The sequence below is a fragment of the Coenobita brevimanus genome, chromosome 20 (assembly GCF_032717465.1).
Source record: "Coenobita brevimanus isolate Jiangsu-jjx chromosome 20, ASM3271746v2, whole genome shotgun sequence".
Lineage (NCBI taxonomy): Eukaryota > Metazoa > Arthropoda > Malacostraca > Decapoda > Coenobitidae > Coenobita > Coenobita brevimanus.
This window is the reverse complement of record NC_136973.1, coordinates 25086805-25096632: the sequence shown is the minus strand read 5'-3', so window position 1 is coordinate 25096632 and position 9828 is coordinate 25086805.

The following is a 9828-nucleotide window of genomic DNA, read 5'->3' as shown; positions in this document are numbered from 1 at the left end:
TATTCTCCCAAATGCAAGTAATCCCTTCATATGATCAGGAAAGTCTCATAATAAAGAAACATGAGTTACAACACTCAGCATCTTAAGTAATAACAGAATAACACATGGCACTACAGACACATAGGTCTGCTCAAAATAATACTTATTGTAGGGATAACATGGAAGAAAAAGTACTATAACAAATACAGTAAGCATGAATAACTGTAACTCTAACCATGAAAATCATTACTGCATCAATATCACTGTGCCTCACAAAGTAACTACGTGAACATTTACTCACAACATAGGCCTAATAAATACTGAATTGCAAAGTCATTTCAACACAATAATAAAAATTCACAGTCCCCAGGCACCTGATACTTGGCCTACAAAAATCACACATTTATCTGAGGCTCAGACAGAACTCTGTAGCTATCATTCTCTTGCTTCAGTTACACTAAATAATAATATAAAGTACAGTACACAAATATATGGGAAATACCTCACTATTCAGCTCACAATACCAGAGTGGAGCGGGAAACTCAGGACTCGCTCTTCCAATGGCTAATAGCGTCCCCGTTACACTTCCTGAGGAATGACAACACTTGATTCTACCAGAGTCCATTTCTTTATTTCGTCAATATTATCACTCGTGGAGTATCACTATTCACGCTTCAACATATCAAACATCATTAATATCAAATTACTTACAGAATTCCTTGGAGGGGGGGGGGAGGATGACGACAGTACCGACCATCTGCCACCTATCACGGCTGGTGAGCGAGTGAGACACACCAAAACTGCGTGACGCAAAGGGGGAGGGGGGGATGACGACGTATGTAATTTAAGATTTTTATTATTACAGACTCGTGGTAGACTCAATGTGATGTCTTTCCCCTTACAATTGCTTACCTGAAAAAAATGACTTACTCTAGTCACAATAATTACTCACCAACACCTCTCTCTTTATACTCTTACATTGAAAAACAATGAAAATCATCATGCCTTACATCACTTTGTGCACGCGTACATTATGCTGGATTACGCGACCAAAGGCACACGTTTCCATCTCACTCGAGTTTTTATATTATAAAGAGACTTAATACTAGTAAATTACAGTAGGAAAAAAAGTGACTTAGCAACTAGGTAACTTAATCTATGTTCTGGTAATGTCCCCATGGAAACAGCCATGCTTGACCACACTCCTCTCACTTGCCGAACTTTTGGTCATATAAAATGAACTAGATACAACTCCAAACCATCACTTCCAGGGCACTACAGGGAAGTGAAGGAGGAAAGAGTAAAGATGAAGTGTGACAATAATCCAGAAGGTCTGAGCTGAAGTAGACAGAGCAGAAGCTGGAGGAGTGGAAGACACAGTAGGCGGGGAGGGAAGGGGAAGGAAGTTGAGGCCACAGTCAAAGGGAAGCCCTGGGTCATCAACATAATCCCAGGTGAGAAAGAAGTAAAAAATTGTATCCATATAATGTGAATTGGCAGACTTCCACCACCCCACCCCACCCACCATGGAGCCCAACAGGGGAGGCTGATGTTAGGATCCAACTCACCCAACAGCCCAGGGATAGCAGGAGTGGGTATATGCCAGGACACGGTTTGGTGTTGGTTGGCAGCTACGGGCAATTGTCTGTGCCCACCAAGCAGGGCCTGCATGACCCCTCGCCAAGGTTGACTGAGCCAACAACATGATTTGCACACTATTGGGTCCACACTCGGCTGCCCGTGTTATGCCAACCCACCTAATAAAGGAGCATGTTGCCCACGGCAGGGCTGCACCCTGCCCCCATGGTGGACTCAACTCCCAGATAGTGGGGTGCAGAAGCAATATACGGGTTCGCCACGCACGGCAAACGTGGGGAGGAAGCAGTCTTGCCCGAAATGAGCAAAGGGGCGGAGACTAGTATCATCACTAAAGGCCTCCACTATTTGATGATGACAGGGAAAAAGGAAGGAAGAAGCAATAGGGAAAAAAGAGCATTGCAAAATAAAGTTGGAAGCAGTGACAGGGACCCAAGGAGAGGGGAGAGGGCAGACTAGAGACCCCACCATGGCTCCGCCACTTGTCCAGCTGAACCCAATGATGCTCTCTGAAGCCCCCCACAACAACAGCGAAGCAAGGAAACGGGGGGGATGCCTGCAGTTAAAGCCTGATTTCTTCTTCCAAGCTTTGTCACGCATTTATCTATCTACCCTATTGCCAGACGCCTTGTAATCCCATACAGGGTGGCCACAAACAAATCGCCTCCATGTCCTTCCCTGTCCCCCGCCATTTCACTGCCCTGCTCCCAGGCTCACACCTCCCTCCCTCATGTACTTCTCCCACTCCGTCCCTCCACCTCATCCTCGGCCTCCCCCTCCCACCTTTCTCCACCCTCCACCTCACTCACCCTTACCTCTCATCATCAGTCTCTCACTCTCCATCACTCTCCACATGGCCACATTTATCACTTAATTATATAATTGTTTCACACCCGAATGAACTGTCAGGTGCCAAGAGAATAAGCTTTTTTTTCTGCACAGTTTTCACCCAGTCATGATATTTGAGAATTTCACTCCTGAACTGATACTGGAGAGAGACCTATAATAAAGCCATTTACCCCATTCATCACACTTGAGTTTCTTCACTCCTTCAATGGAATTAAACAGTGTTGGATGACCATCAACTAGAATTCATCTGTTTACACACATTAAGCACACTAGCTAAACTTCTTCCCTGCACAATGATTTAATAGGTGTGTGGTGAGACTGCTTCTCTGACCAAAGCTGTTTTCCACACAATCATCACACCTGAAATTCTTCACTTCTGAATGAACTGATAGAGAGTGTCTGGTGAAGAATCACTGTTAAATGTGCAAATAGTTTACCACATTCATCACACTTGGAACTTCTTCACTTTTCCTGAATGAACTAATAATATGTGACGGAGTGAGAAAAACCTTCTGTGCAAATAGTTTACCACATTCATCACACTTGAAATTTCTTCACTCCCTGAATGAATTAATGTAGGTGTTTGGTGAGATCACTGCCATACGTGCAAATAGTTTACCACATTCATCACACTTGAAATTCTTCACTCCTGAATGAATTAATGGGGTGTTTGGTGAGATCAATCTTCTGTGCAAATAGTTTACCCACATTCATCACACTTGAACTTCTTCACTCCTGAATGAATTAAAAGGTGTTTGGTGAGATATTCCCCTCCAGTGTAAATCGTTTACCACATTCATCACACTTGAAATTACTTCACTCCTGAATGAATTAATATGTGTTTGGTGAGACCACACTTCTGTGCAAATAGTTTACCACATTCATCACACTTGAAATTCTTCACTCCTGAATGTAGATTAATACGTGACTAGCGAGACCATCCTTATGCATAGCAAAATAGTTTACCACATTCAATCACACTTGAAATTCTTCACTCCTGAATGAAGTAACAAGTGTTTGATGAATATCCCTTCAGTGTAAATCGGTTTTTACCACATTCATCACACTTGAAATTCTTCACTCCTGAATGAATTAATAGGTGTTTGGAGAGATCACTCTTACGTTGCATGAGTTTACCACATTCATCACACTTGAAATTCTTCACTCCTGAATGAATTAATAGGTGTTGAGGTGAGACCATCCTTCTGTGCAAAATCGTTTACCACATTCATCACACGTAAAAATTCTTCACTCCTGAATGAGAATTAACTAGGTGCTGAGTGAGAACCATCCCTTCTGTGCAAATCGTTTACCACATTCATCACACTTAAAATTCTTCACTCCTGAATGAAGACAACTGCCATGTTGTTTAAGACTTTTCTTAAAAGAAAATGTTTTATCACTTGCTCCAAAACATCTGAACTGTAACTTCCAGCTGAGGAATTTACTGCATCCAGGACAGTCTCATTGTCACTGAGGGAACATTTTGTCACTCATCTCACATTCTAACTTTACATCTGTTTCTTCCTTTCCAACTTCCATTATTTTGTCACATCCACCTCACCTCTAAATTTACATCTGGTTCTTCCTTTACCATCTCTGAAAACATTATTTTGTCACCCACCTCCACACTCTAACTTTATATCTGTTTCTTCCATTACCACCTCCATTATTCCTGTTACGCACTTCACACTGTAACTTTTAGACCTGGTTCTTCCTTTACCACTTCCATTATTTTGTCATCCCACCTCATGTACCTCAAATTTACATCTGGTTCATCTTTTGCCACCACCTACAGTACTATTTTGTCACCTACCTCAGACTCACTATATCTTTTACATCTGGTTCTTCCTTTATCATCCTGTCATAAAGATTCCCCCAAACTCTCTTAATTCCTGCTAGTCTCCACTGAATCACAATACTGCTGATACAAAGGTCCCCACATTATTACAGAACAATAACTGCTTCTGCACTTGCCAAAGTACTATGTAACGACATATTTTTCAAATAAACTAGTTCACTGCTGAGGATTTTTAAGCTATTAATGCAGTCTAAAAAACCACTGGGTTCCTTATTTTACCAGTCCTTATCCAGTGTGTCTATGCAGTAGTTGTGGCAGTAAATGCAAAGAGATATCACACCAACAGCTAAATGATCCTGGGATCAACTCCTACCACTCATCCAGTGATTCCCATACTTCTTACAATGAAAGATATTATGAACAGTGAGTTATAAACTACTATATATATTTGGAAGAGGCACCTCATGTAGGATGTACAGTACTGTGCACTGAGACAACACAACATGTGCCTATATAATGTCAACACTTTACCATGTATATATTACTCAGGTGGCTCTCTGATGACCACACTGCTTAGCTTTGTGCTTTGCAAGAGTCAATTTCAGCTGTGGACCATTTGCAACAAGAGCTGCTGCATTAGACAAGAATCTCTATGAATTTAAAAACACTGCCCAGTGAGCCCTCATTTTGCATGTATCTAGTCCTTAAAAAAAAAAATTAATTTGCATGTTCAGCAGGTAAGCAGTGTAGTAGAGAAATCTGAAGAAAGTGTGAGGGTCATTAATGTAAAGGACTGGTTATATGAGGTGGGAGAAAGTGAAGAGGCTGGTATGGCACAGAGTAAGTGGCAGCCAGAAGTGTTAGGCATGGTAGGTAATTTAGAAACAAGAGTGGTCAAGGATGAGACCAAGCTATGATGATAGTGATGACTTCCAAGTAGGTAAGGGATGATGCAAAAATTAAGAAAACAATGACAGGAGTGTGTCTATCTATCCCGATCTAGAGAAAGGGAAAATGTTCCCCGAGAGCCTAGACCTCACTAGATCATATAGCCCTGCTAGGTAAAAAGAGGGTGCTACCCCTCCACGGCATGGTAGCTACCAGGCGTGGATTCGAACCTTGCGACCCCTGGTCCCAAGTTTGATACACTCTACCACTGAGCCACCACTACCCCTATATCTATCTAGAGCCAAACCATAAACCCATAAGGGGTGGCCGTTTGTCTCCGAGTTAGTGGTTTTACTAAGTCCAGCGTACTAAGGCAAACAAGCTCGTTCACTTTTCAGGAAAACTTACCAAATTTTGCACAGTTGTAGAAGGACCTAGACAATCATTTTTTGAGATGGACCTCCAGAATCACTTGGAGCCCCTGATGGTCACCATCTTGGATTTTCAAAATGGCTGCCTTTCAACCCACATTTTTTCTTCAATTACTCCAATAATATGATAGACAGAAACATAATTCCTATGGCTTTAACCCCTTGAGGTTTTTAGGGTCTGCCACTTGAATGGAATGATTTTTCTGACCTGGCTAATAAGGTCAGCCATCTTGGATTTCAAGATGGTCTGCCTTTGAACTGGCTCCCTATTTTCTTCAATAACTTCAATACTATGATAGACAGCAACATATTTTCCAATGTCTAACCCTATGTTTTCAGGGTCTGGCAATCCAATGGAATCACTGTCCAATGTGGAAGGTCAGCCATCTTTGGAATTCAAGGAAGGCATTACCTGCTGAAGCCGATTTCTGTTATAACTCTGATACAATGGCAAAACATCTATTGAATGTCTTTTTGATGAAATTCAGATATTAAAACAATGTCCATCAGAGTCACATAATGACATACATGGCAAGTTAGCCTTGTAGTACTTGCAGTTCCCTTCGCAAGCAGTTTTACAGTGGCAACTGATTGATTCTGAGCAGGTGTTCTGGACAACAGGCAACTTTGTCCATACAGGGTGCCAAGTACTGTTGAGTTTCTGCCAACCCCAGACAGATGGTGATGGGAGCTCTGGTTGGGAAACTAAAGCTTGGCCCCAAACATGTCCATCCTGGTACTATGCTCTTTTGGTATGTTCCTCAAGAGCATCAGCTGTGGGGGGAACGTGTTCAATTGTCCTTGCCCTCTTTGAGAATAAGAACCTGTGCATGTCATTCACAGACTTCAAGTCCATTGTCCTGTCATACACCACTGCCATGAACCATTCTAGTTTGTGGAGTTCACCGGAGACAGATGCAGGTTTGGTAGACAGAGCATGAAAACTGGCTGTGATGTCAGGAAAGACCTCCCATGCCTTCCAGGCTGTCATCTTACCTTTGTTGGCAAAGAATGACAGGGTATCACAACCCGTGAAGGCAAGAAAAAAGGCCAATGCCCTGCTTTCCTGCGCCCAAGAGCTGATAAAGCCGGTACACTGCAACCGCTACCTCTTTCTGCCCCCAATCCACCCAGCGATCTCACTCAACTCTCCTGCCCAAAGACCCCAACACCCGCAGATCCAACTACAGTACTTTAGCACCATAAATCATTGTACACATAACATGAACATACCAACTGACATAACTCTTGTGTGTCTTGTAAGGTGGGCTTGAGAACAAACTTGTAGTCTCTGAACTGAAAGAAAATGGTATAAATGTACTTCATACTCAATTTTGCAGAAATGGCCTCTCATATACCGGTATGTGGAAAAGGACAAAGCAAGTTGGGCTTTTATATTTCAGTATTGGGCCAAGCAAGTTGGGCTTTTATATTTCAGTTTTCAATATTCACTTTTTACATTCATTATGTTTATACCTACCAACAGCTGGCTCTGAAATCATTTTCCAGTCAGATTATTCAGAACATTAAGCCTGATTAGAATGATAATGAAGTTAACTAAGATAACTGAAAATGTGATACAGCTTCATGGCAGTACCTTCTTTTCAATATGGGAGGCAGCAGCTGATGTAAGTCAACTTACTAAAAATGTATATTTAGGGTATTTGAAAATCCAGTGAGAACAGACCTGAAACAGTCCTGGCAATGGTTGTGCTACATGATAGATCTCTAACCCTAGTAAATACAAGTGGTGTGTTTGAGTATAAACTTCACAGAACTGGGCAGCCATCTTGGACTTCAAGACGGCCGACACCACATGAACACGAAAATGATTCCAAAGAAAAGGTAGGGTTTGCCTTGAAATTTTCCGTCTATCTTTTATAGCCTTGCATTATAACGAAAGACTAATTTCAGCCAGCAGCCACACTGGACTAAAGATGGACGACCTCTGCCAGGTCCAACAATGATCCCACTGGATTGCCAGACCCTGAAAACATAGGGGTAACCATTGGAATTTTGCTTCTATTTATCATATTATTGGATTTATTGAAGAAAATATGGGTTGCTAGATAACCATTTTTAAATCCAAGATGGCAGCCACCAGGAGGGCCAAATCTGGGGGTCCATCTCGAAAAATGATCGTATGGGTCCAGTCTACACCCGTGCAAAATTTGGTGCTTTCCTGACAAAGTGAACGATTGACCTGATAATTTGGCCTTAGCCGCTGGACTATACAGGGAGGGGCAATAACCGTCCACCAACGTACTTGTTGACAGGTAGGGAACGGGTGGGTTGGTTATACAAGGTCTGTTCAGGAAGTATCCGACTGTAGGCTCTAAAAAATAAACAGCTAACCCGTTTAGCTAGGACACTATCTCCCTCAAGTAGGCCCCTTCTAACTTGACACATAGAGTCCAGCACTCTTTCCACTGCCTGAAATATTTTTAAGAGTGGGTTTTCAGTATCTTCTGCAGGTGTATATAACATACATGTATATGTACAAAGGAAAAAGGGAAATAGATGTGTGTGGTAATCACAGGGGCATTTGTTTTCTGAGTGTAATGGGAAAAATATATGGTAGGATACTTATTGACAGAGATAGGGAAATAATGGAGGAATTATACTCGATTTTTTTTCGGCTGATGATCCACTTTCGTGAATGTGGCACCTGTGCACTCCTGCCGCGTGATTGGTTGGTTTAAGTTTCATACCTGAAGTATCATATTTACAAAACACAGTTGTACCTAATATTTCAATTCTCATAAATGGTGTTTTGCAGTGTCACTGTACTATACAACAGACATGAAACGAGTATGTATCTGTGTTTCACCCAAACGGACAATGAATTTGAGGAAGTTGAATTTGAATTGAAATATTTATTGTTGTAAAAGGCACAGAGTTGTTGCATCTCTAATAAATAAATATATATACTTATGGATATATATACTTAAGGATAATATGGGTGAAGGTATCGAAGCAATGGAGTAAGTGAGGTCCATAATAAAGTCTGACATCTTGCTAGACGAAACAAATTGTTTTTGTCACTATACTATACAAACAGACATGAAACGAGTATGTATCAGTGCTTCACCCAAACGGACAATGAATTTGAGGAAGTTCCTAGAGAAGAGAATGTTGCATGCCTTCATGGATTTGGAGAAAGCATATGACAGAGTGGACTGACAAGGAATATGGAAAATAATAAGAATATATGGAGTACATGGGAAGTTGCTGAATGTCGTGAAGAGTATGTATGAGGATGCTAAGGCTGCAGTGCGTGTGGATAGTGAACTGAGTGAATTTTTCTGTATGAATGTTGGATTGAAACTGGGATGTGTCATGTCTCCATGGTTGTTCAATCTGTAAATGGATGTGGTTATAAAAGAGTTGCAAGGAAGGGCAGTGGATGTTGGAGCAACCCTAATGAGAGAAAGCATCATTTGGAAACTTCCTGTATTGTTGTTTGCAGAAGTGAAGACGAAGGGGAACTGCAAGGCTTGGTGAATGAGTCTGGGAGAGTGTGTCAGAAACGAAATATAAAGGTGAATGTTGGGAAGAGTAAAGTTATGGTCTTCGAGAGAAATGAAGTCACAGAATGTACAGTGAGGCTGGGTGAGGAGGAAATGGAAAATGTGAGTGCATTTAGGTACCTGGGTAATGTGACGAGTAAACATGGAAATTTAGAGGGTGAAGTGCTTGAAAGGGTGCAGCAAAGAAAAAAGGTTGCTGGTTCTCTGAAAGCAGTGATAAGAAACTAGGATGTGAGCATGGAAGTGAAAAAGTTACTTCATGACAGTATTGTGATACCAACTTTAATGTATATATGGAAGTGAAGCTTGGACCTTACTGGACGGATGCAAATAAAGAGTGAGAGCAGTGGAATTGAGTTATCTGAGAGAAGCAAGTGGAGCTACATGGAGAGAGAGACTGCCAAATGAGGATGTGAAGGCACATTGTGGTGTGGATGTGGATGTGACAGAAAGCATTAGGAGAAATACACTGAGGTGGTTTGGCCATGTGGAGGGGATGGAGAGTGACAGACTAATGAGGGGAGTGTATGTGCGTGAGGTGGAGGGGCAGGCCATGGATGAGATGGAGGGATGGAGTGGAGAGGTATATGAGAGAAGGGGGCATGAGCTGGGAGCAGGGAAGCAAAATGGCGGAGGACAGAGCAACATGGAGGCGATTTGTTTGTGGCCACCCCTTGCGGGATTGAGGTGTCTGGCAATAGAAAGACAGATATCCAAAGCATAGTTAGTTTTAATTAGACCATAATTAGCATAA